This window comes from Artemia sp. Qi Xiang Cuo, chromosome 7 (genome assembly GCF_049724085.1).
Source record: "Artemia sp. Qi Xiang Cuo chromosome 7, ASM4972408v1, whole genome shotgun sequence".
NCBI classification, from domain to species: Eukaryota; Metazoa; Arthropoda; class Branchiopoda; order Anostraca; family Artemiidae; genus Artemia; species Artemia sp. Qi Xiang Cuo.
This window is the reverse complement of record NC_142800.1, coordinates 34,916,129-34,939,015: the sequence shown is the minus strand read 5'-3', so window position 1 is coordinate 34,939,015 and position 22,887 is coordinate 34,916,129. Positions and strand designations below refer to the sequence as shown.

The 22,887-nt window shown below is 33.7% G+C and overlaps 1 long non-coding RNA gene across 1 annotated transcript in view; it reads right to left on the bottom strand.

Annotated features, from left to right (window-relative positions):
* The window catches only part of LOC148950200 (uncharacterized), a 72,586-nt gene extending 49,899 nt beyond the window's left edge, over positions 1-22,687 (bottom strand). Inside the window, exon 1 of the long non-coding RNA XR_016141957.1 lies at positions 22,675-22,687. This is a non-coding gene — a long non-coding RNA (uncharacterized LOC148950200). The remainder of the gene's footprint in view (positions 1-22,674) is intronic.
* Between the last annotated feature and the right edge of the window lie 200 nt (positions 22,688-22,887).

The window sequence follows — 22,887 nt, the reverse complement described above, 5'->3', positions numbered from 1 at the left end:
TCAGATTTTAAAGTTGATTTCAAATATATAAGTTTTATCAAGTTTAATCCTACTCATCAAAAGTTAGGTGCCTGAGGGGCTGTCCCCTCCTCAACGCCTCGCTCTTTACGCTCAATTTTGACATTCTCACACATCGATTTTTTTTTTAAACAATAAAAAGCTCTCATGCAAAGCGAGGTGTTGAAGAGGGGACAGCCCCATTCATGTACGGAATAATTTCTGTTCGTTTAAAGTTTTAATGTCGTTCCTTATTTTCAGTTAAAAAAAAACTTGTTTTTTCTTATCTAATCATCGCAATACGGCTGACTATATGGCCAAGGCGGTATTCAAGATTTGCTCTGAAAGGGGTTTGAATTTAGAGATTTTGAATGAAGTTATTTCATGAATACCTACAAAATGAACATTTAAATAGAAATGTGTTATTAATAAAAAAAAAATCAGAAAATTTTTAGTATCTAAAATTTCAGAAGCTATGGTAATATCTATATCTTCTTAAGTGAAACCTTAATACTATATTATAACAATAAAAAAGAATAAAATAAAATATAAATATTCGCAGATTAAGAACATGTTCCATCAAATTTTCTATGCCATATAATGCACCTGTGTAGTAAGACGTATTCCACTGTAAGAAAATCAAGTCCAGAAAAAGAAATAAAAAAAAAATCCAAATAAAATCCTGTAAGAAAATCCAAAAAAATCAAGTGGTTTGATGTGAAGGTATCAATAGCCAAAGTGACTGCAATTTCGTCTGCTTAAAAATTGACTCCCTTTTCAGCCTTTCTTATTGTAAAAGAATGAGTTTGTATTCTAAGCATACATCCCCATTTCTAGACAATCCCTTGTTATAGGGATAAAGCCTACATATGTCCCTCCTTTGTTATCGTTTTAAAGTTCCGTTAAAGGATGTTTGAATTTCGAATATTCAGAATTTTAATCTAACTGGACGCACCAAACCAAGCGTTCAAATACCGAATTCATCTGAACTATTCATATGCAACCACTGACAATTAATACAATACAAAGATCTCATAATGTATGCGGAAAGGGGTAAGGTCGACCAGGTGGTTGCTAAATTTTTCAAGGCAAAAAATATTCTCAAACTGAATGTTGAATTGATCTGGCTTTATTTTATGATCGGTAGTTTAATGGTGTCTGTGACTGTGACTTAATGCGGCAATAACAATGAAAATATCAATGCCCACAAAGAATGGTAGGTATAAATTTTACTTTACCCATCATTATGATCCATCTATCGTTGCGACTTAAATACCCAATAAAGTTTTGATTTTTTTTTTTTTAACATTTCTGACTTATTTATAAATGGAAAGATAGATTGGACGCACTATTCTACATATGGCGGGTCAGCCATGCATTTTTTTTTCTTGGGGGTGTGGAGGTATTTGTTAAAACAGCGAAAATCAGAGGGATTTATATCACCCTTTTTATGTATTCCGTAAAATTCAATATTCATAAATTTACCTTACCCATCTGGTAATATTAAAGATTACCTATACTAAGACAAGCGTTAAAAGTGGAAAATATTAATTGAAAATGAAAGGGAAAATTAAAAATCTACTGACAATCACTATATACAGTATGCTGGGAGGGATGCATTTGAACCTGAAGCCATAACTGCATAGCGTCATGGAAACAAGTGGGCAGTTCTTCCAGGGGATGGGGACAGTAATACCAAGGGTAATTTTAATATAAAATTTAAAAATAAATAAAATTAGCAATGGCATTGCATTAAAGCGTATCCCGTAATGACAAATCAAATAGCCCGACAATGATCAATTAATTCTCACTAATTTGACGTTAGAAAGAAAAATATGCTAAAATTAGTGAAATATAGGGTGGCAGACACACCATTCTGATGTTCCTTTTTCTTGGGGAAGGAGGGTGAAAAGGCCTAACATAAAATATTTTTGCAATTTAGAAATACATCATATTTTTTTCTCCTCGGCAGACTTGTTTCGAAATTTTGCATTTTTACTTGGAGGGTAAAGGGGGAAGTTTGGGTTGATTACTCCTCAGCCTTTTCTTTTAAATGTGAAAAGTCATGATATCAAATCATCCATAGAAATTTAAAAAATGAAATTTATAAATAACAAATAATCGAACGAATTAAATGTTTGTGCTGATCCAAAATATTCAAAATTAAAAAAAATAAAGTCAACAGTTATCGTAAAACAATTTAAACAAATTTAGAAAAATAGGGGAAGACCCAATTAAAGAAGTTCAATATTGAACATAAGTTCAACAAATTCCGAAAGTGTGTCAAGCCGATTTTAGGGTAACCTAGTTTCTTTTTAGAGTCCCATATTCCTTTGGTTGCTAACACAGTCTCACGTTGCATCGGATCAAAATTTTAAGAGAGTTCTTAGAATTAGTGGCAATCAGTTAATTTTCACTATTACAAAAGGACGCTTGTTCTTGTATTTTTCCCCGTTAATTTTGTTTCAGTCAAAAGTATAGGCAATTGTTGCCTAAATAAAATTTTTAAACATCAAATTTTTGCTGTTGAATCACTTTGCCGAGTTTTCAATAAAGGAGAAGTGACACACTAGCCTTTACAGTGGTTTAAGGAGGGCGGTAGTTAAGTATTGTATTATACTTGTAAATAACTAGTTATATGTAGTATACTAATTGCAGTAAAATTAGTTTATTTGTAGTAACTATTGTTCCTTTGAGTTTTAACTTTATAATTGATTTTGACTCCTCTTCCCTTTAGGTGCCGTTTATTCATTTCTCTTTGCTGTGAGTTTGACTTATCGTATTTATTTAATAACGCTCGTTTTAGAATTCATTTTTAATTAACGCATTTAATAACGCTCGTTTTTAATATCGTTCTTTAATTTTTTTCTTTTACTAAAATCTGTTTGTTTTTAAATGGAATTTAATATAGGAATAAGGGTCTAAAAAATAAACGAAAGGGAAAGAAAAAGAGAATCGTATCTTACAAACCTGCACGAAGGAAAATTGATGATGACATGTCTTGATGCATTACTCGTTGTTTTTAACGACCCAAAGAAAAAGAAAGAATGAAAAAAGAATTTGAAAGAAAAAAAATTGGAAAGAAAAGAAAGAATGAAAAATGAAAGAATAGAGATTTGAAAAAATGAATTTGAAACGAAGAAAGAATGAAAAAATAAAAATGAATAAAAAGAATGTTTTGGACGACTACAAAGAAATAGAGAGATGAAAAAAGAATTTGAAAGAAAAGAAATTGGAAAGAAAAGAAAGAAAGCAAAATGAAAGAAAAGAAATTTGAAAAAATGAATTTGAAACTAAGAAAGAATGAAAAAAAGAAAAATGAAAAAAAGAAGAATGTTTTGGACGACTACAAAGAAATATAAAGAATGAAAAAAAGAGCAAACAAGATAAAGCACTTACTGATGCGACAATTACTAAAAACGGTACTTCTATACTAAACGCACTCTTTTATATATGTCAAACTGAAGACGCGACAGAAACCCGTATTGTATGGGTTAATTCAAGACACTGCTATACAGTAATGAATGCTTAGCGTGGTTTTTCAATGCGTTGACGATATTTAAACTGTTGTTTTTTGGGTTTAGGGGGAGAAAAAGGTACCTAGGTTAGGTTACGTATTTAAATATATACTATGCTTTACCCCCCCCCCTAATGTGCAAATATATAGCCAAAATTTGTTTCTAAACTATTATATATATTCATCCTATTTTATATTATTTCATTGGCATTAACCAAAGTCGCACTATATAAAAGAGTGCGTTTAATATAAAAGTACCCTAAAAACTATCACTACTGTTGTTATGCTTTATTTTTTTTTTTATTCTGACCTTGGAGATGGCATAAAGGAATAGTGTCATCTATCCAGTTTTCAAATAACAAAATAAAGGACTTTGTAAGCAGAAACCTGTCTAAAGAATTGTGAGAGACTGGAAAAGATTTCTCCGTGGCACCCTCTATGTACTATTATATGAGATGCTATGTCATTATTTAATTACCATCATTGAAATATTAAATTTTATTATATCTTATATTACAGGTAATATTAATCGAAATTTGTTTCGATCTACCCAATTTTCTTTAATAACCGAACCTAAATCCAAGGTTTACAGGCTTGTTTTTGTGAATTTACTCCTGCTTCACTTTGCGAAATTTTACTGAAGCAGTAAAAGCCAATTTAGCATTCTTCATATCCGGGCTATGTCAACCGTCTGGAACTTTTTATCAAATTTATGTTTGGAAAGTTTTTCTTCCGCTTGTCCAGTGAAAAGTCGTTCTCTTGATTCTTTCTATCGATCGGCCAATGTCCTGCGCTGAACATTATGCGCCCGCTGTCCCCTCCCAATTTCCGGTGTTTTGGACATAACTCACACCCAAAGGGACACTAGATTCTCCCTGGAATTTCTTTTGAATTTCCTGGGAAAGGAGCGACAAACAAGATTTATATGTCGAAGGTTTATTTTTGATGGGAATTACTTAGCTGGAAAAGTTTGGGGTTAGAGTTATTATGTTCAAAGAAACCAGTTAATCAAATTAGTTAAGAGTTAAGCATTATACTTAGATGTCCCAAGAAGGTGTGACAAGTCCAGTAACTAAAATAAGTGTTGGACCCCAAATACTCTTTTTTAGGGTTGGTACTTACGAATTATCCAGAACACATTCAAGAAGTGAAGTTAGGTTAATCATAATGAAATATACCAAAAATATCATGAAAATATAATAGTTTAGTAACAAAATTGAGGAAACTACAACAAAGAATTATGGAAAGCAGGACGCCCAGAACGCAGTATACGAAATACCTAATCTAACCTAAACTAACCATCCCTATATATTAAATATTTAATTAAAATATACCTGTACGTAGTTTATTTCACGAAAGAATAAGCTAATTATAATTGAATGCGAAAGAAAAACTGGTTTACTCAGATAAACAAAGCAAACTTCTTAGTGTGTTCTGGATAATACGTAAGTACCTTTGGGTTTACTTTAGTCAAAGGAAAAAACATGATTCTCAGGGGTCAAAACCTTCTTTCAAGAGCTCAAAACTCCTTTGCTGGGTGAAGAAGAGGGGAGGAGGCTTGGATATTTTGAAAAGAAAACTGTGTAAAGTATTAAATATTTGCATAGGAACTATATTTTGTTTAAAAATTTTCCTTTGGGATATGAAAGTTGGTGCCATACAAAATTCTTGGTATCCACAGCAGAGTAGCATTAAAATTACACAAAGGAAATATTTCAAACAGTTGCTGGTAACAGGGGTGGATCCAGGATTTTTTTAGGAGGGGGGGCAAAACAGGTTGATCCCGTAAACTTGCGTTAAGGGTAAGTTTAATTAACGCAATCTTGCGTTAATTAAGTAAATTAGCCTACACTACTTTAGACTACGTTAGGGGAAGGGCCCTCACCCCCTCTGGATCCGCCACTGGGTGGTAACAAACAAGCTGTAAAGAAATTATCAGTTGCGCTGCCTAAGCAAAGAGCTTCCTTTTTTTAGGTTTTCTTCTTTCCCTGGAAGATTTCGTGTGGAAGGAGTTATCCTAGAAACTTCAAAGAGAGCTTATTTAATTGGATATCGAAAGTTCTAGTGCGATTTTTAACAGTCAAATGGATTTGGAGGGCAGCAAACCTCCTCCTTTCAACGCTATTCAAAATTTTGAGAGAGCCAAAAAATTCCTTTTAAACGTTCTCTCTTTTAGAACGTAAATAAAACCAAAATTGCTGAGATTCTCTTGAATGAATATCAGTGTATACTAAAGTGTCAATCTACATGTCATTAGTTCTTTTCAATACTTTTGATTATTATGCCAGTTGTGTATTCTCAATATTATGGCAAATAAAATCCATAGTTCAGGATAAAAATTGTTTTCACTAAAGCACAAACGATACACTGGTCTTTAGAAAAAATAGAGGCTTTATCCCTACTCATTTTTGCGATAATTTCTGTTCTTTTTAAATTTGATTTGATGATCTACTGCTATTTTTGTTCAGTTTGGGGGTACTGGTGCATTATGTGGACACTAATAAAGAATTCAAGTTTGGTTAATGCTATTGAAATAAAATAAAACAGAATGAATATATAATAGTTTATAGACAAATTTGGGCTATATATTTGCACATTAGGGGGGTGGGGGTTAAATTATATTATATATTAAATACGTAACCTAACCCAAGCTAGGTACCTCCCCCCCTAACCCCCCAAAAACAACAGTTTAAATATCGTAAACGCAATGAAAACCACGCTTTGCATTCCATTTCTCTATAGCGGTCTCTTGTAAATAACCCGTTTGGCGGGTTTTGTCTCTCGCACAATATCTAGAAGTGTCCACATAACGCACTAGTACCGGTTTGGGTTTCATTTATTGATTGATAGCGATTTATGCTTATTTTGCGCTCAACTTATCATTTGACTTTATTTCTGCTATAGCAGAAATCAAACACTATAGTCTTTGATGTAATGTAGCGCTTTGCTTTTCTTTGAAAATTCTTTTGTGGGAAACGTTTTTCATATTAATAATATGGTTCCATTGTAACTGAACCACCGTGTAACTGAACCCCAAGCAGCTGAACCACTCTAACTGAAACACCGTGCAATTGAAACACCGTGCAACTGAACCACCATGCAACTGAACCCCCGTGCAACTGAACCCTCGTGGAACTGAACCCTCATGCAACTGAACCCCCTTTAACTGAACCCTCGTGCAACTCAACCCCCATGCAACTCAACCCAATTAGCTAATCCCCCGTGTAACTCAACCCCCATGCAACTGAACTACCGTGCAACTTAACCACCGTGCAACTGAACCCTCGTGTAACTGAACCCTCGTGCAACTCAACCACCGTACTTACACTGGGCAAAACACAAGTTAGAATCTTTACATGTTCAACCTTGTTGGAATTTTTTGCTTTTTTAAGTCTTTATATAAATTACTGCCAAGATGATTTATAAAAATGCTTTGTTTTGTTGTCACAAAAACAAAGAAAATCGGACGTCATAAACTCTTAAATCCGGGTTTATTTCTCTTTTTTATGTCTGTTAATTGGGGTTCCCTTCACCCTGTCACTTTCTACGGGTCTAAGCGTTTACCCCCTCCCCCGCGGAAAATTTCCCCTCCTCCACCCACGGAAACCTCATCACATGGAAAATACCCCCCTCCGTGCAAATACTTTCTTCTCATGAAAGATCCTCCAGAAAACCGCCACACAAAAAATTTCCGTATATTTCCCAATGACAAATAGTCTTTGTAAGCAATAGACAAATCAAAAAACTTAAAAAGGAACTGAAACTTATGCAATGGGGTTATCTGATTGTTTTGCATCTAGGAAGAGAGAGAGAGAAACCTCAAAGGGTGCATTTTGATGCCAAAACATCTCAGCTCTCATTGAGCCTTCAAATAAATACAGAATTAGCTCTAAGGGAGAGACGACAGGAGGATGGAGGTAGAAATTGTTTGATAATCCCCAGGCATTTCTAGTCTTTTTTTATAAGCCGAAAGTAATTGGAGACTAACCAACCGCAAGAGGTATTTTTTTGTGGGGGTGGGGGGAGATTTTCCACGGGTGGGTATTTTCTGGGAGGGGGGTATTTTCCATGAGGTGTTGGGGGGGGGGGGCTAAACGGCGGCTCAAACCGTCTACATAATGTAATTTTGTTTACCGCTTTGCTTATTTTGTTGTTTTCATTTTGTGGTATTTTCTACGCTCGTAGTTTATCGTTTGGTTTGAAAAAGGTTAATTACCTGCTTCGGTGCAGTGGTTCAGTTGCACGATGGTTCAGTTGCACGGGGGTTCAGTTGTCCGGGGGTTCAGTTAAACGGCGGTTCAGTTACACGGAGGTTTAGTTACATGGCGGCTCAGTTAAATGGAGTTGAGTTGCACGGGGGGTTAGTTACACGAGGGTTTAGTTAACTGGGGTTCAGTTGCCCGGGGGTTCAGTTACACGAGGGTTCAGTTGCACGGGGGTTCGGTTATACGGGGGTTCAGTTGCACGGTGGTTCAGTTAAACAGTGGTTCAGTTACACGCACACATAATAATATGATACAACGACAGAATTTCATAACGACATATCAAAATAAAGTGCTTTTTACGATGGTTAATTAAAAAAATAAGTAAAGTTGAAAATTGAAATGAACAAAAATTACTGTTCCGTAGTGTAGGCAATATATTTTTGAAAAACTGTTTCAAATAAGCTGACTCGTGATATTTTCCCATGTTTGTGCAATTCTGAAAAACTAGCTCTTTATTGAATACACGAAACCAATGCAACAAAACAGGATTAGAAGCAGAGAAATTCTTGCGTGACTTGTAGAAATAAAAGACTAATTAAATTATAAAAGGCTATATTATATATATTATAATATGTTATAAAAGGCTATTAAATTATAAAACTGTCAGTAGTATTTTCCGGTCAGGAAATCAATACATTTTACACAATCTTAATTCTCTCTCTCTTTAAAAAAAAAGGCAAGCAAGCATAGCTTTCAGCAAAGCGCTCACAGTTTGTTTGTCCCTGCCTAGATTTTAAAACCTTTTTGGTAGTTTCATTGAAAAAAAACTAAAAAAACAGCAAATTTGGCCCCTTGATGGATATTAAAAAAGTTTTTGAGAATGTGTTTCTCAGAAATGAAACACATTCCTCCCCCCCCAAAAAAATCACCCCCCCCCCTTAAATTTTTGAGAATTGAGAATTGACTAGCCTAGCATAGAGCTTGCCTAGCCTAGGTACTAGAGCTAACTAGTTCTGTTAATCAGCCAACTATTTATCAAAAATATTAATTGGGTTCAAAGCGGACAAAATATGAGTGGAGGTAGTAAACCTCAGGCTTAGGGTTTTCGGTCATGGAGGGATGATACCCTTTTCATACTTTCCGGCCCTTCCACCCCAGAATGGCACCCAAGCTGCAATTTTTGGATGCCAAATTGTTTTTTTATGGTGGTCTTTTTAAGTCTAATTTATAAAAATCGCGTATATATATATATATATATATATATATATATATATATATATATATATATATATATATATATATATATATATATATATATATATATATATATATATATATATATATATATATATATATATATATATATATATATTATATTAGCTTTCAAATGAGCCCTTAAATGGCTAGCCCATGACGTTCCAATGCACCAGGAGCCACGACGAAAAAAAAATAAAAGAAAAAAGACATCAGTGCTTCCCATGTAAAAAGGAATTTCCTCATTGTTCAGGGTAGGAGTCTGTAATTATCACTTACAAAGTTTTTGGACATAGCTATTCCAACGATAAATTTTTCATTTCGACTCGATGCCATATATGAGGTTTTTTAAATTTCTATAAATTTGTTTTCCGAATAATATTTTGCTTTTAAACTTTATCAAAATGATCATTACCATTCCTAATCAGTTACAAATGAAAAAAATTTCATGTTTCCATATATATAAAACTCAACAAATTCAAAGTTACCCATAATAAATTATATTTTCCTAATGCCTCGAGTGTTAAATTTGCATAATTTTAGAAAAGTGGAAAACATAATTTTCTTTCTACCAGAGGTGCAGTCCAGATCAAATTGTACTATTATATTCAGCATGTCTAATAGCCCTATATCCTATATACCTATATCTGTATATAAAATATTCTATTTTGCATTTTATTTCTTGAGAAATTGTTAACGAAAGTGTGTTTATTTATTATTTATTTTTTTTTGTAGGGTCAATGATTTCGAACCAGTGATCGTAGTGTATGTGAAGAAGCTTCATCGGAACGCAAGTTTCAAGGTCACATAGGACTTACCAGGGAGTGGGTTGGTCAGTGGATCTTGTTTTGGAGAGAGTGGGGTGCCCAAGTCGTACAAAGTATTTTTAGGAGTGTATTTTCGAACTTTTCGCTAGAGGCCCTACTTATCAATATACAAGAGAGAGTTTAACCTCTACAATCCCTATCAAAAGAGTTTAACCTCTATCAAAAATTATATGTACAAAGTGTGCAATATACATTATAAGGCTTTTTTTTATTCTGCTGATTTTTTTTTTATTACTTTAAAAATCAGAGTTGTGACAAGAAGGCAAACTTTAGCGTAAAGAGCGGGGGACTGCGGGGGGGGCCAGCCCCTTTCATAACTGGAGTAATTTCTGTTCGTTTTAATTTTGCTCCTTACTTTCAGTTGAAAATAAATTTTTATTTAATTTATGTAGGGACTAAGCTTATTCTTATAATTTGCTATTTTTTGTAAGTTCATTTTAAATTTAAATTTGAAAAGTTGGTCTCCCGAAGTTAAAACAGTGTCTATGCAAAATAAGTGCTAAGTAAGTGTAGTTGGGAGTTTACAGGTTGTACGGAAAATGATGGCAAATTTTGAGTCATAAACCAGACTAAATATAAAACGAGGTACTTGAAGATTGCCTCTCCAATTGCCACAGCAGTGACAATTGTCATGCACAACGAATCTAGCTCAAATAGCTGCTTTTCCATGGAATATGGCTTGATTTTCGATCGTTAAACCATATAAAATGAATTTTCAGAAAAATAAACTGGACTTTTTCCAGAAGCGCATCAAGAAAATATAAAAGGAAAAATAAAAGTGAAACAGAGAAAGAGAGAAAGAGAGAAAAATTCGTCCTTTTTTTCCCTTTTGTTGATCCATTCTTATTTCTGCTTTCTTTTTTGATGCTGTTTTAATGCTGAGGAAGGTATATAATGCTGGGGTAATGATTGAATTGAAAATATACTTTTGTAGGGTAGAAGTACTAGTGTTGTGGCCATGCCGCCAAAAGCAAGAATTAATAGACTACGAAAATCATTTCTGTCTTTACCAACCAGTAAGCAAGTCTTTTGAATTGTAGCAATTATCATAGTAAAATGTTCTTGCACTTACAATATTTTATGTGTTTTTTTTAAGGAAATAAGTAGATATGTAATATCATGTTTAACAAATAAAATTTTTTTAACGCTTTTAGCAAAAATATGAAATTTTAAAAAAATGATTGGGTATAAATTTTACGATTATGCCAAATTCTGCTTAATAAAAAAAAAAATATCGAGAATTTTTAGGTCGGCTTAAAATTTCTACTAAATTTTTAAAATAGTTTTTTTTTGTAAATTTAGACATCTTAGCGAAATGATACAAAATCTGCAAAATGTTGTAAACATACAAAATTTTGCATTTTCTCTAGATGAATTTACATCATATTGTTTGTGTTTTATTAAATTTGTGGTAAATATACTTTACTAAGGTGTAGGTGAGATTATATGCTAGTAAATTTCTAAACGATTTAGACGATACTTTGGGGATTTGTTGCTTATTCAGGTGCTGCGATACTTAAGTATCGCTTATTTGCTGCTGTAAAATTCCTTTAAAAAGACTAGCACTAATATCGACTAAAACTATGAACGCCATCTAACGTTTGGCGACACTCAATATTTTTTCAAGCTTTGCAATAGCTGTTTTTTCTCAGGAACTGAGATCAGACACTTATTACTACGCTATTTTTGCCAATTACCCTAATAAAAGTAATTATTCTTGTTATTACACTGTAAAAACTGTCAAGTGTCGCTAAATTCTAGATGGTGTTGATAGTTTTTCTTTTTTTGTCGACAATACCGCCAGTTCCCACTCTTATAAATTATCTATACTCTCTGTTGTAGGATCCGGGTTTAAGAAGCAGCAATTTGTTCAAAATGGTTTGAAAGTTGGGTTCTTTAAGCGGTCTTGCTCATAAGGAGATCATAGTATGAGCCACTTATAGGCGGCTCCTCTATTATCATTGTTTGTCCCGAATAGAACTGAAAACAACAAATTTTTGCATTAAGTTTTTTTTTTTTAAATTGGCCTCTTGTCTCATGAAATGTATTCCAGACTATTAGGAAAGGTTTCAAAGTAATGTTAAAAAGGCTTTCCAGTTAAGATTGAAAGATGGAACTCCATTTGAAAAGTAACTTATTTATAAAGAACACATGTTTAATGCGATGATGTCCTTTGGGATATTAAAAAAACTTTTAGGACACACAATTTTGAAAGTGGAACCGGAATTGAGTTACTGTTCTCTCTTTTTTCGGATATCCCGTGATACGAGCTTTTAGACAATAGAAGAAAGTACCATTAATTATGTTATGGAGCGCCAATAGAATTTATCCGCCCGCCTTCTGCTCACCCCCGCGCGGGATAATTATGTGCAAAGGCTATTGTCACCCTTTTATCCTGGTTACAAGGGATAGTAAACTCTTTTCACTCTTTTACCGGATCTTGCTGTTATTCAGGCGTACTGATAGAAAGTACCAAAAAGTATCCAAAGTATCATGTCTTAATTGGGTTGTGTAGATATTTATATGGGTTAAGAAGATTTGGATGACTTTAATTCTTCTCTCTAAATTATTAAATAGTTAATCTAGGAATGTGGAATCGAGAGTTGTTACCAATTTACTACTAAAGTTTAAAGTTTTTGTTTTGGGATTATAATTTATTACACTGGAACTGGAATTAATGAAAATGAACTGGAACTGGAATTAGGAATGAAAATGAGCAATTTTGAACTCTAGCAGTTTTTTAAACTTCCACATCTAATAATTTTGGTAACGAAAATATTCAATACTATGAAGTTCTATTAAAAAGCTCGAGTCTACGATTAATGTATTTAATTTTATTAGTTGTAACGAGCTTCTGAAAATTTGAGGAGTTAGAGTTGCTTTTCAAAATTTGAGAAGCAACAGTTAATGAGTAGAGTTACGATTACTGGAGGAAGAAAAGGCAGCCAGTGGTAAAAAAACGAAAGAAGTCATGTGTTGATGCCAAGAAAAGGGTCCACACCAAGTCCGTCCAAACAGACGAAGTCCGATTAAAAAACAAGACCCAACCGTAAAACTTAAAAGCATGGTTGTTGATTGAGTTAGCGTTACCAAGTGCCAAATTGGTAAAAACACAAACACTAAGTGTACAGCCGAGATAAGTCACAGCTGAAGAATTTTGGGTACTTGTCAATTAGCTGGAACCCACACAAGAAGTGAAGTTTGATCACTGCTAATGAAATAAAACAAAATAGGATGAAAATATAATTGTTTTATAAACAAATTTCGGCTATATATTTGTACATTAGGGTGGTGGAGTAAAGCATAACACATATTAAATACGTAGCCTAACCTAACCTAAAGAAGGTACCTTTTTCCCCTAAACCCCGAAAAACAAAAGTCTAAATATTGTAGACGCAGTGAAAAACCACGGCTTGCAATCCAATCCTCTATTGAAAGAAACCCGTTTGACGAGTTTCTTAAGCATATTGCCTGTACAATTATCGCGTTGATTCCGTATGGGTTCCAGCTAATGGACAAGTACCAAATTTTGGTGAAGTGTTGGAAAAACCTTAAGTTCTAGCTTAGTGTATAAACGTGCTCTGTTTAAGTTGTCCCTTGGAGTAAAGTGCAAGCTCTGATTTTGGGTAACAGCGAAGTGAGACTGAATTCGGTTAATAAGCGGGCGAAGTCTCAACTTGGTTCAAATACGGGCTAAGTCTTGACTCGGCAGGAAAACAATCTAAGACTTAGAGTCTGTTTATACTCTAAGTCTAAACAAACTTAGTCCTCCCCCCTTGCCACCTCTTTAATAGGGAGCTTTGCAAAATGTTTTCTAGGACCACAAAAAAGCAACAATGGTTTTTGATCAATTTGATCGTTGTGAGCTTGTCAGCTTGTGGCCACTATAACACCACTTCATCCGACTACTAACTTTGTAGCAGAAATGTGGACTTGTTCACCGCTGCTTGATGGAGAATAACGCATACATTTTCAATTGTGTTATCGAAAGCACAGAGCGACCCTGAATCACCCCCAGCCCTTGTCTCCACCCCTAACACCGCCCATTTTTTAGTTAAAAGATCTGGGTAGTGCACCTTGTTAGAGCCAGACTCATGCAAGCATTTCCAATCTGAACAATTAGAGAACAAAAGTATGGCAGAAGCCCCTCCAGCACCATTCTCACCCGTTGTAAATGTTTTAGCCAAAAGATAGGTCTAATGCTCCTAGTTTGAGTTTGAATCATGGAGGAGTTTTCAATCTGCATGATGGTAAGGACAAACTAACCTAGTGGCCCCTCCAACAGCACTCCCGCCACCATGTTTTCAGCAAAAAGTTTGGAAGGTTTTTTTTATGCCAATTAGATAGAAATTTATTTAATGAATACCTTGGGTCAATGGAAAATGTCTGTAATAAATTTAAGATGCAAGTTCTTTCTCCAGACTATGTTTGAAAGTATTGACATCCACTTGAAATGAATGGGGAAAGTACTCTGGGTAAACTGGAGAGGTGTGACAGATTTTAAGATAGATTTTCACTTTAAGGTCCCAAACACCTTCCACAAACATTTTGGTAGGCTCATATCTGCAGTTAAGTAGACGTCTCCCAACATTTGTTAGACCGCAGGATCTTAGTGTCCGGGCTCTATCAGGCTTCAAAGATTTAAAAGTAAGGCGGCTCCTGGACATTTACAACTTTAAATCCTTCTAGTGTCTTTACCCTTCTTTAAAACGAATAGATGTTACTATGCACGAAGGCCGTATCCAAGAGGAGGCTTAGGGATTCAACCCCCCCCCTCTCGAAATTTCGGTTCGACTTGTAAAAACGTAACAAAAACGCACATAAAATAATTTTTGATGCATGTTTTAAGTTTCAAATCCTTCTAGTGTCTGCACCCGTCGATAAAAAGAATATATATTACTATGGATCAGGGCCGTATCTGAGGGTGGGTGCGGGTTCTTAGGGGATTTTGACCCCTCCCCCCAAAATTTCTTTCCGACTAGCAAAGACGTAACAAGAATGCAAGTAAATAAATTTTGATACCTGTTTTAAAGTTTTTTCTTCTTTGTAACACACAATTTCAAAGTATATTAGAAGAAGTACATTTCGTCAAAAAGGGCTCATTCGATTGGAACTTCAAAGGGCTATTGCTCTTTTTATCAGTCGAAAGCGGTTGGAGGGCAACTAACCCCCCTCTCACGCCCACCTTTCCCCCAAACACATCCAATCAAAATTTTGAGATAGCCATTTTGTTTGACATAGTTGAAAATTATGGAAATTATATCTTTGAGGATTACAACCTCCCTCCCCCACAGCCCTCAGGGCAAGGGTTGTAAGTTTTGCCCTGGGGGCATATAAGGTTTCTATAGAAGGCGTTGTCGTCGAAACTTCAAAAAGGGGTTCATTCAATTGGAAATTGAGAGGGCTGGTGCCCTTTTTAATAGTCAAAAGCGATCGGAAGGCGAATGCCCCCCCCCCATACCCATAATTTCCCCAAACACTTCTGATCAACATTTTGATATGGCCATTTTGGTGAGCGTATTTGAAGGGTCTGGAAATTATGTCTTTGATTGTGACATACCCCCACATCACTCGGAGCTAAGATTTTAAGTTATGCCCTGGCGGCGTATAATGTCATATAGAAAGTGTTGTCATAATAACCTTAAAAAGGGCTCTTTCGATTGGAAATTGAGAGGGCTATTGCCCTTTTTAATAGTAGAAAGTAATCTGAAGGAGAATCCTCCCCCCCCCCACCTGTCATTTCCCCAAACATTTCCGATCAACATTTTGGTATGGCCATTTTGTTCAAGGTAGTTGAAAGGTCTGAAGTTATGTCTTTGAGGATGACAAACCTCCCCCCAGAACCCTCAGGACAAGGGTCGTAAGTTATCCCTTTGGGTCATTTGACGTTTTTTTTAGAAATTTTTGTGGTAGAAGCTACAAAAAGGGCTCATTTGATTGGAAATTGGGAGACAAGTGCCTTTTTTATTAGTCGAAAGAGATCAGAGGGCAAATGTCTCCCTCCACGCCAATTATTTCCTCGGACACTTCCAATCAAAATTTCGATATAGCCATTTTGTTAAGCCTATCATAAAGGTCTGGAAATTATGTTTTTGAGAATAACAAATCCCCCCAGCCCTCAGGTCAAGGGTTGTATGTTATGCCCTGGAGACATAAAGTTTTTTTTTTTTTTATAGAAAGTCTGGTTGCATAAACTTCAAAGGGGGCTCATTGGATTGGTAATCAGACGCTCTAGTGTCCTTTTTAAGAGTCAACGTGATCAGAGGGCAGCTACCCTCTCTCCCTACACACACGCCATATTGTCCCGAAATGCGTCTAATAGAAATTTTGAGATAGCCATTCTGTTCAAAATAGTCTAAATATTATATAACAAGGCTTTTGGAGTTGAAACAAACCCTAGAGACTAGAAGCAAGGGTTGTAAATTATGCCCAGGGGGTATTAAAGGTTTTTATGGAAGGGAAGGTTGTTTAATTTCAGAAGAGGCTCAGTCTTTCTCCCTAAAAAAAACTATGTCAATATAAAACGAACAGAAATGAATCAATTTTTTTTTGCACAAAATAAGTTTTTCAAAAAAAAGTAAAGAATTCCACTAAACCAAAAATCAACAAAAAAAAATCGAATCAAATAATCTACCAAGCATACAACTACCACAAACCGGTATCAATAGATATACGAAACCCCAAAACTAACAGAAATTAAAATAAGCTAAACTCAAAACGAGCAGAAATTAATCTGAGTAGGGTTCTAAACCTTATGCTTTCTAAAAGCCAGAATATAATTTGGACTTTACCGAAAAAAATTCTTTTAAATGTTTTCACTTTTATAACTTTAAGAAGCCAAAAATTAATTAAGATTTTAAGGAATAAATATCAGCAAATATCATTTTTCTACATCATTAATAACATTTTTTTCAGTAAATTTATTTGAATGTGTTTCAGTAAAGTACAAATTAATGCTGGCTTTTAGAAAGCATAGGGTTTAGAACCCTACTCAGATTAATTTCTGCTCGTTTTGAGTTTTACTTATTTTAATTTCTGTTTGTTTTGGGCTTCATTTATTTATTAATACTGATTTGTGGTAGTTCTATGCTTGGTAGATTATTTGGTTCTATTTTTGTTCATTGTTGGTTTAATGGAGTTTTTTAATTTTTTTTTTTAAAATTATTTTGTGCAAAAAGTTTTTTTTATTAATTCCATAAGAAAAACGCTTAACTCTCCTCTCTTATGGGCTTTCCATACTCGTTTCGTTTTATATAATGGCATTTAGGACACGCAGGAAAAAGCATTTATTTATGGCTATATTTACTTGTGTCTCTTGTACAGTTTGAAATTAGAAACATGTCAATTTAAAATAAGATACTAAAACCTCTTTTCAAGAAATATCTCTTTATTTCCCTAGTCCCATCTAGTTTAGTATCCCATTATTTATCGATTTCAAATGATTTTCTCCCTAACCATTGTGAAAGGACCATTCCCTGTCCAAACCCTGTTTGTGACATATTGACCGAGGGATATACAACGAAATTTGGTAGGACTATCAAGGGATCTTCCGTGATCCTTCCCCCAAGACATGGGATTATTGAATGCAAAATGGTACTTTTTAGGATGCGAAAGCTTACAGTGTTTGTTGGTGGTTTCAACGTTTATTACATTAGGGGATCTAGGTTTAAGAGTTCAAAAAAATTTATGATCGCTAGAATTATACGAAGATAGGGACATTCAAAGAGGCATTATAATGGAGCTTAGTCGTCAGTAACAAAAAAAAATTTGCAATATAAGTGGGGCATTTACCTGACAAGCAATACTGGGATAACTTACAAAAAATAAAATATACACTATATTTATATGTGATTAATAATTGTGTATGTATATATTTATTCTGTTTATCGAAAATGGCTCCATATTTTTTCGGGAAAAGATCAGAAGTCAGAAAAATCGTTACGAGCCTGAATTTTTTTTCAGGTTTAGGTCGGAAGTCTGAATAAAATCGTTAAGAGCCTGCATTCTGGTTTTTGCAAATGACGCCATGTACTATGTTAGTACATCATATAAACATTTCTTATGATATCATATAAGATTATTGAGTTTCCAACGCAACAGTTATTTATATAATATATTGTCTGTTGGTGGGCCCAAAAAACGAAAATTTACAGTTGCAGTTACTATAAATGATGATTCTTTGGAACCAAAATCTGAGCTAACATGTCAAAAATGAAAATGAAGAGCAAAGACACACACAGTTAGAAGACATGCGACAAAGAAGAAGTGAGCGAGTCAAAAATGAAAATGAAGAGCAGCGAGTAAATGAAAATCAGCCTGGACAGTGAGAATCAAAACGTGTCAAAATTGAAAATGATAGCGATGATGATTGGGTTTGGGATTTTGACATGGATAAGGTGATCAATGACTACCATACCTTTGTTAAAAAAAACAAAGGTTTGGCGATATGTATTTCATAATAACGAAAGATAAGCCGAGGTGTGACTAAGCAAACAAATTGATAATGATAGCGATGATGATCGAGTTTTGGATTTTGAAATGGATAAGGTCATCAATACCTGCAATACATTTGAAAATGAAAAATACAGACTGGATAAATTGTTGGAAGAAAAAGAAGTTTTTGTCCCACCACCTGAACAACTAAAGGAAACAAGGGTTCGTCGATATGTCTTTCATAATGACAAAAGACAAGTCAAGGCAAAAGAAACAAAGATGGTCGTCAATGCCTTCCATACCTTGTAAAATCAAAAACCTGAACTAGATAAATCATTTGAAAAAAAAGAATTTTTTGTCCCACTACCTGAACAGTTGAAAGAAACAAATGTTCGGTAATATGGCTTTCATTATGACAAAAGACAAGCCGAGGCAACAGTTAAAGGTCCAATTAAAAAAAATGTAATTATACAAAGGTCCCACTCTAATTTAAGGTCCATTGGGACGTCATGACATCAAGAAAAGGCTCAAATTGTCTGCGTTTAGAAGACAAGTGACAGTGAGAATCTCTATATATAGAAGCATTCCGCGTGCCAAATGCCGGGCTCCCAGTACTATATATAGTACCCAGTATATATATAGCTCCCAGTATGTATATATATATATATATATATATATATATATATATATATATATATATATATATATATATATATATATATATATATATATATATATATATATATATATATATATATATATATATATATATATATATATATATATATATATATATATATATATATATATATATATATATATATATATATATATATATATATATATATATATATATATATATATATATATATATATATATATATATATATATATATATATATATATATATATAAATATATATATATATATATATATATATATATATATATATATATATATATATATATATATATATATATATATATATATATATATATATATATATATATATATATATATATATATATATATATATATATATATATATATATAAAATATATATATATATATATATATATATATATATATATATTGTTATCTCTTTCAACATTATCAACTTTAATTTAGGATAGTTAATTAAACATCACACTAGAAAAAAAAGTGTAGGCAAAAGATGTTGCCCATATCTTTCGGACTACAAAATTAAATACTTTAAATTTTTTACTTTTACAAGTAAAAAACTTTCATTCCAATGGCTCCGATAATCATTACATGATAATTATTGTTTTTCATTTGAGACGCAATTGTTTCAGAATGAGAATAATTGTATTTTAGAAAAACATTGTATTTGTCCTTATAATGCAAAATTTGTCCTCTTTGCATATTTTTAGTCGTCGAACAGGGGGGGGGGGGTAAATGCCCAGGTTTCCCGTCCATACATCGTGGGTTTGCAGTTTACCCCTCCTAGGAGAAAAGAGTGCAGCGGTTATTAGCACCTTACTGAATTTTCCTCCCATTCTTGTAGCCCCAATTATAAAGACGATTCCCATTTATTATAATACAATAAAAACGACAATTTTTTTTTCAAACGAAAGTGAAAGGTGACATTGAAACTTAAAATGACATTAATTATCCTGTTTAAAAAGGGTTTGCCCTCTATCCTTAACCCCCGCTCTTTACGCTAAAGTTTTAATAGTGTTTTACTGGAATTACTTTTTGAGTGTAACAAATATAGCTAGTTGATGGTTTAAATGGGCCCATCAATAGGAGGGGGATTTATTAGCCCCTTAAATCCCCCCATTGATTTAAAAATGTATCGTTTTTGGTATGTTTGTTGAAAATACTTTTTTTTTGTATTTTCATTAGGAAAAACTTGAAAACCAACAGAATTGCCGCCGTTAGACTTCAGAAGTACCGATTTAATGAAGGTCGTATCCAGGGTGTGGGGGTTTAGGGGGTGGGTCTTAACCCCTCTGCAATTTTTGCCCGACTCGTAAAAATGTAAAAAATTGAATATAAACAAAGTTTTTATGGGTTTTTAAAGTTTTCTTTATTGACACCCCTCCCCCGAGCAAAAATCCTGGGTGCGCCCTTAGTTTTACTTGATATATAGCTATGTGTAAATGTAAATATTTCTATGAAGCCCCAACTCAGAAGCCTTAAACTGATACATTCAGTTAAATGAAGCTTTAAAATAAATGTCTAAATTAACCGTTTATTTTATATGCATCTTTCGGAAAAAAATGAACCGCTGCCCAGAATTTTAGTCTCTGAAACTGAACGTCTGAAAACATAGCTTCCCAATTCCAATAACTTTAAGTCGGTTGGTATTCACAGAACTTCCATTCGATTGTGTCTTAGCGTTCTTCCTGCCAAATTCGTTGATTTACGCCTCAAAATAGCGCAAAACGCATCTTTGATGTGGGGCGATCTCTTTTGCTGCTTAAAAAGGGAACTAAGACATTCAAATTACGCTCGAAATTACGCCCTTTCCTGATTATTTTGGACAACTATTTAATACGATCCGTCATGAAAAACAAAAAACAAATAAATACGCGTCCACGTTTTTAATGTTTCTGTAAAAAATAATTGCAATTTGTACACAGGGGCTTACAACCTTTATATTAAGTTTATCTAATATTTTTATTTTGATGGTACAATTTTCATCAAGGTCACTCCACTTCCTTTGGGTTTTCCCCCTATTATATTAAATTTGACAAATTTCCTAAATCTCGTATCAATTAATGGTTGACTTGAAACTCTACAATTTTTTCATAAAGACAGACCATTAAAGTCTATTTCTAATGATGAATATGTTGTTAGCAAAAATTGACCTTTTCAACACTTTACAGCTAAGGTTGCTGTAAATCCAGCTTTTACAGCACGAGTCACTCTACTTATAGCTCATAACTACAAATTAAAAAAAAAAAATGCAGGTTTCAGAGGGAATATTTTCAGGGACTTGAATTTCGGGAGACAATTTCAGGGGACTCGAGGCGCGCAAAGGGTTCTGCGTTAGTAAAAATAGCTGCTTTAAATTTGAATTTAAAAATCATTAATTTAGCGATTAAATGACCCTGTAGCCCTTTTGTTAATTATGATTTGTCTAAAGTATGTTTTAATTTACAATAATGTATAATATCTAACCAGAAAAAAGGAAAATTAATTTAAGTTGAGAACACGTGTTATAATGGAAGGAAGGCCTATACCTTCTGTTTAATTTGGGATTAATTTGGCTTTGGGATTAATTGGGGTTTAATTTGGGATTAATTAGGTTTTGAGATTAATTGGGGTTTAATTTGGGATTAATTTGGTTTTGGAAATAATTGGGGTTTTATTTGGGATTCGATCCTAGTCTTCAGCTGAAAAAGATGTCGGTACAAAATACATATCGTGCAATTCTTGTAGTTGCATATTGTTCGAAAATTTGGGATGTCATGAACAAAATGGGACGGAACTAGCTTACTTAGTTACTTTGGAAAAGAAGGACAAACAGAGTGGAGGTCCATAAATGAAGCAAATTCAAAAATTTTCGATTGCCAAGAGCGCATGCTTCAATTTTTGTAAATAGTTTATTGTTATGCTAATACCTGTCGGTATGCTAATAAATGTCCAATGCCTTTTTCTGTTTATATTTTATTGTTGCTCAGAAGTTCGAGTGACCATCGATATATTTTAAAATAGAAAAAAATCTACTGTCATCTTGAATTCTGATTCAAAATAATGCTTAATAATAGCTATATAAAAATAGAAACAGAACATTATGGTTTTTAAAAATTGTTCTATAGAGTAGTTCTATAGAAACAGTGAAATTTCCTTGATTTTAATTCCACTTCTTGAAAAACTTCCAATCCCAAAATCTAATAAATTGCTCTCCCCAAGGTTAATTAAATATTACTTTAATTGTTGCTGATATAGTTAAACAACATTTAATAAAAACAGAAGTAAAACCTAAGAGACAAAACGAGACTAAAAATGTATAAAAAGCAACATGAGAAGTTCCAGCTTAAATCTTGGCGAATAAAAAGCTCCTGGTAGCAATTGCCCCTATTCCCTGGTGGAACTCAAGCCTCCGTGGAATTAAGAATAGGAATTCCCACCCTAATCTGTGTAAATATTGTGAAAAATATGCCCCACTAGAAATACATCTGAGTTTAAAATTAAATGTATGGTAATATTTTAGTAATATTTTTTTTTCTTCTTTTTCTGTTTTTGTTGAGGAGTAGCAACGCAATTCGAAGTTTCGTCAATAGGGAAGAGCCAAAAAAACGCGAGATAAAAATAAAAAAATAAATATTGAGACCGCTCTATTCCTGGATCCGCCCTTGTGGGGCATGGCCCAAAATCAGTTTGGAACCACTGATTTAACCTATTAAGTAACATATGTTGGTTTTTTAATCAATATAGCCTATGAAATCCAATGAAAAATTAGCCTACTTACATTAGCGAGGAGTTCCAAGAAACCAGCTTATTAAGAGCACACGGCAGAATCCAAGCCGCTACTGTTTTCTAGCGGGTTGGAATTTGATCACTCCCGACTACCCATATGCAAATTGATCTGATTGAAAAAAAGTTTTTGTGCTCACACAACTAGCTTAATGAATAGCTTCTTCCGTATGTTAATAGGGAAGGGTTGCATTTTTTGCACTTAGGA